Below are 5,797 nucleotides of genomic sequence, written 5' to 3'. Positions count from 1 at the left end.
TTTGTGTGGAATCAGAAAAGACCCCGAATAGCCAGGGGAATTTTAAAAAAGAAAACCATATCTGGGGGCATCACAATGCCAGATTTCAGGTTGTACTACAAAGCTGTGGTCATCAAGACAGTGTGGTACTGGCACAAAAACAGACACATAGATCAGTGGAACAGAATAGAGAATCCAGAAGTGGACCCTGAACTTTATGGGCAACTAATATTCGATAAAGGAGGAAAGACTATCCATTGGAAGAAAGACAGTCTCTTCAATAAATGGTGCTGGGAAAATTGGACATCCACATGCAGAAGAATGAAACTAGACCACTCTCTTTCACCATACACCAAGATAAACTCAAAATGGATGAAAGATCTAAATGTGAGACAAGATTCCATCAAAATCCTAAAGAAGAACACAGGCAACACCCTTTTTGAACTCGGCCATAGTAACTTCTTGCAAGATACATCCACAAAGGCAAAAGAAACAAAAGCAAAAATGAACTATTGGGACTTCATCAAGATAAGAAGCTTTTGCACAGCAAAGGATACAGTCAACAAAACTAAAAGACAACCTACAGAATGGGAGAAGATATTTGCAAATGACATATCAGATAAAGAGCTAGTTTCCAAGATCTATAAAGAACTTCTTAAACTCAACACCAAAGAAACAAACAATCCAATCATGAAATGGGCAAAAGACATGAACAGAAATCTCACAGAGGAAGACATAGACATGGCCAACATGCATATGAGAAAATGTTCTGCATCACTTGCCATCAGGGAAATACAAATCAAAACTACAATGAGATACCACCTCACACCAGTGAGAATGGGGAAAATTAACAAGGCAGGAAACAACAAATGTTGGAGAGGATGCGGAGAAAAGGGAACCCTCTTACACTGTTGGTGGGAATGTGAACTGGTGCAGCCACTCTGGAAAACTGTATGGAGGTTCCTCAAACAGTTAAAAATATACCTGCCCTACGACCCAGCAATTGCATTGTTGGGGATTTACCCCAAAGATACAAATGCAATGAAACGCCGGGACACCTGCACCCCGATGTTTATAGCAGCAATGGCCACGATAGCCAAACTGTGGAAGGAGCCTCGGTGTCCATCGAAAGATGAATGGATAAAGAAGATGTGGTTTATGTATACAATGGAATATTACTCAGCTATTAGAAATGACAAATACCCACCATTTGCTTCAACGTGGATGGAACTGGAGGGTATTATGCTGAGTGAAGTAAGTCAGTCGGAGAAGGACAAACATTATATGTTCTCATTCATTTGGGGAATATAAATAATAGTGAAAGGGAATATAAGGGCAGGGAGAAGAAATGTGTGGGAAATATCAGAAAGGGAGACAGAACGTAAAGACTGCTAACTCTGGGAAACGAACTAGGGGTGGTAGAAGGGGAGGAGGGCGGGGGGTGGGAGTGAATGGGTGACGGGCACTGGGTGTTATTCTGTATGTTAGTAAATTGAACACCAATAAAAAATAAATTAAAAAAAAATCTCTTTTTAAAGAAGATACATTGTGATCCCTGGGTGGCTCAGTGGTTTGGCCTTTGGCCCAGAGAGTGATCCTGGAGTCCCGGGATTGAGTCCCATGTTGGGGTTCCGGCATGGAGCCTGCTTCTCCCTCCTCTTGCGTCTCTACCTCTCTCTCTCTCTCTCTCTCTCTGTATGTCTATAATAAATAAATAAATAAATAAATAAATATTTAAAAAAAAAAAAGAGGATATATTCATGAGAGGCACAGAGAGAGAGGCAGAGACATAGGCAGAGAGAGAAGCAAGTTCCCTGCAGCAAGCCCAATGCAGAACTCAATCCCAGGACTCCGGGCTCATGCCCTGAGCCAATGCCCAACTACTGAACCACCCAGGCATCCCAATAAATAAAATCTTTTTTTAAAAGGAAAGGAGGGCAAGATATCTCCCTTCCTTAGTGGAAGGGCTTTCTGTGCCTAGGTGGATCAAATATCTCACAGGCAGGTCAAATGCCATGAAAGGGAGTATAGACCTTAGGTGGACATTCAGGAAAAAACAGCCTATTCATGTAATTGGATGATCCCAAGCTCCTTGGATGGAAATAGGGATAGTGGGGAGAGAAATACATTCTGGTTTTCAGGGAAACTGCCTTATATTGTGAGTTGTAGAAGGGACTTCCATGTCTTAAGTCACAAGTCCTTCTTCTCCAACTACAACGCACAGCATTTCATTCTACCTATTTCATTCTTCTCCAAAGCTGCTTCTTGGGCTCCATATTCAGTCACTCATCATCTCTTGCCTGGATCATGGCAGTAGCTTCTCCTTTGTCCATATTTCTCTAGGCTTGTATGAAGCCAGTAAGTTACATTTACTGACTCATCTCTGAACCTTCACACATGGCATGTCCTTCCTCATTGGCCCAAACATTTTCAATATCTCCGTTTAACTTATGAGGGTGAGTACTGACTTACTACACTGACATTCAGAATCCTTTACTCAACTTTCCTTTCTAAACTTCACCATCATTTGACACGGACATGGACTTCAGCTCCCATCTGATTGGTTTTCACCCTCTTTTATGTACAGGCCATCATCATTTCTACCTCTAGGGATTTGCCTCCATTCTTCTTTCTCCTTTTCTAAGATTTTATTTATTTATTTATTTATTTATTTATTTATTTATTTATTTATTTATTTATTTAAGAGACCGTATAAGCAATAGCAAGAAGAGTTGCAGAGGGAGAAGGACGAAGCAGAGTCTGTGCTGAGCATCATGGCACTTGATCTCATAATTCTGAGATCATGACCAGAGCTAAAATCAACAGCTAGACACGTTCAGCTGACTAAGCCCCTCAGGCACTCTCCTTTTTAAAGATTTTATTTATTTTTTTAGAAAAATCTTGTGCATTCATCAAGGATTCATCAAGGATAAGTTCAAGTCATATCTTCTTTATGAAATCCTAATCTAATCATTTTATCAATGGTCATTTAATCTCTCCTTGATTTCCCAAAGTCTGCGGTGTCTGTATTACTCCAAGCTGGAGAATTTAGATGGGGAGAGGTTGAGGGAAAGTATCCCAGTTAGGGGGCAGTAGCATTAAATTATGGGAGAGATTGAAGGCAGGGGTCAAGGATTATGAGAAAGGAGATAAGGATGTTGCTGAACATGTGATGAGAGTAGCTGGGATGTGGGCAGTTGGTCTCAGGGACCTGAATGGTAGGGCTGGAATGCCTGCCTGGGTCCTGCCTTAAAAATTCTTCTATAGGCACTCAGATGAGCCTACTCAGTGGAAAAGACCAGGGCCAAGACATATTATCATTCTTCCCAACACCGAGTCCACCCTCTGCAACCATGGTCCTCCCTCATCTCCAAGATTACACTCAGCTTTTTAATTTCCTTCAAGAAAACGCCAAAAGTCAGGTTTTATACAAAAATATATATATATTGATCAATAGTTACATAATATACATTCCCACAATAGTATTTTCAGCAATCCTTTAGAATTTTTTTTTTTTAATCCTTTAGAATTTAAAACATAGTCTTGCATTAATGATCCTTGCAAGGACCCTCACACCATCCCAGGGGTAGAACTGGGGCCCCCAGAGGAAAGCAGTTTATTTCCAAGTCTCCATATTTTAAAAAATACACTAGTATTTGGGGAAAATAAATTTAAAACATCAATAATTTAAATAAGATTAACATTACTTAAGGCATTGTGTGCATATCAATAAACAAAGTTTGTACTCTTTGAAATTATAATAAAATAATATCAGAGGGCATTTAGGGAAGGTTAGAAGAAAATAAATTAGTTTCAGATTCTTCCATTTCAGAGTGAGTATTCATGGCTTTGCAGTTTGGGTTTGGCTTTTCTTGTCTAGGTGTGCCATGGAATCCTGGACCCACTTCTGTTTGGGGTCAGCACAGATCTCCTTGTTTAGGACGGTCTTGAAGCTGTGGAGGAGAGAGACAATACGGTTAGATGGAGTTCCACTGAGATCTCTGCCTAGGACTAGAGCCCATTCTGCTCTATGGAGCTGCCATGGGAATAAGAAGAGGAAAGCAGGTGGAAAGAGGGCACCTAGGGCAAGCTGTTCCTATAGATGGGGCCATCCTGACCTCCTGCTAAAGAAATTGGAAGGGTCTGCATAAGCACCCAGAAAAAGTTGGGAGTCACTTTTTCTCTTGTGTCCTCAATTTCCCCATTGGGCACCTTTGGATATTAGATTAGATGCTCTAAGTCTCTGACCCTAAGTTCGTCAGGCTTTCTCCTTGTTGCCCGAGGAAGAAATGGACCAGAGAGGGTGAGTGTACTCAACTTACATCACAGCTTCTTTGGGACACTTGCTGCTGGTGACTCTTTTATAGCTGGCCAGCCTCTGAATTGAGATCTTCTTATTGGTGAGTGTATAGCAGCAGGTGACTGGAGAATTAATTGCATCTGAAAATAAGACCACAAAGAAAAAACACTTTAGGATGGACTAGATTCTTCTGATCTTAATCATAGCAGAAAGGAGTAATAAGAGGAAGGCAAAGGGAAGTCAGGAATAGAGGTAGGACCATAAATCCCAGTATTTCTGCTTGTGCTTCAGAGTTGGAATGTAATGCTGACTCAGTTTCCTCTGCTTTGTAATGGGTACATAGCATTGATAATGAACAGAGTGAAGGGAGCTGTTAAATCTACATAATTCCTGGGAACATCCTTAAACATCCTGGAGGGAACAAATAATCTAAATTGTCAGGGCCAGAAAAGATCAGCTCAGGGTCCCCCACTAGGCTCCAAGTCATGAGCTTCCCTGATACCCACTGCCTCTGCAGAGCCCTGTCTCTGGATGCTGGACTGAATGAAGCACAGTTCAGATCCTTGTCTCCTCCTTTCCCCTCCATCACATCTGGAAATACTCTGCACACCCTCCACCAGAGGCCCCCTCTTTTCGATCACCCCAGTTCAAGGACCCAAGGTAGTATCTGCACTAGGGGCATGAGTGCAGAGCTGGAACCCTGGAAGGGACTGGATTTGGTGTCCATGGCTGGAATTCCCAGGAGCACCTGTGTGATCAGCCTTCCTCCTTGTCCTTCTCTGACTTTCCTGATCTTGGAAGTGGAACTGTGGGTGATGCTCCTGCTCTAGTGGCCCATGAGAAGCCAGAGATGTGGTGATGGGCTTCAAAACAAAAGAGAGAGGGGCTTACCTGGCTGGGTGAGCACCTGGGTGGTGAGGGCGGCGGCTATGAGCAGCAGGCAGAGGAGCGCTGCGGAGACCTTCATGTCGTGGAGAGCAGGGAGCTTGGATGTGAGAGCTGGAGGTTTCTGTGTTGTCTCAGCCTCTCTGCTCCTCTGGCCCCTCTGGCGGCTCTGCCTGCCTTTTATTTCCAACAAAGAGGGTGGAGCTAACAGAGAAAGTTTGGCCCAGGGCAGCATCATTCTCAATGAATGATGAAGTGGAAGCATAAATGTGCTGAGTAAGTGTGGTTCCCTGGGAGGTTTCCAGGAAGTAGGAGGGAAGCAGTGAGTCTGGACTGGGCACTTTTTCCATCTGCTGCTAAGACCAAAAGAAATGGAGGTGGGTGGTGTGCAGAGCGACCACAGACATGAACAAAGCAGATTATTCTTAGGAATTCCACTTTCTCTGAAGTGAAAACTGCAGTAAATGAGGAATCAAGGAAACAGAGGTCACGAGAGATAATGGCATCTGGTGCTCCCCCTTACCTACCTTTAGGCAACAGCCCACAGGGTTTTCAAGCAGGAAAGGGTCCCGATGCCTTTGGTGGGCTCCCCAGCAGTGTACTAAATCCATTTGCTTCTTAAAATCCAGGATA

At 43.0% G+C, this 5,797-nt stretch overlaps 1 pseudogene; it reads right to left on the bottom strand.

The window, feature by feature from the left end:
- Nucleotides 1-3,566: 3,566 nt before the first annotated feature.
- Nucleotides 3,567-5,336, bottom strand: LOC140606299 (C-C motif chemokine 2-like; annotated as a pseudogene).
- Between the last annotated feature and the right edge of the window lie 461 nt (nucleotides 5,337-5,797).

The sequence above is a fragment of the Canis lupus genome, chromosome 16 (assembly GCF_048164855.1).
Source record: "Canis lupus baileyi chromosome 16, mCanLup2.hap1, whole genome shotgun sequence".
Classification (NCBI taxonomy): Eukaryota; Metazoa; Chordata; class Mammalia; order Carnivora; family Canidae; genus Canis; species Canis lupus.
Note: the sequence above shows the minus strand (reverse complement) of the source record. Positions and strands in the feature narration are given on the sequence as shown.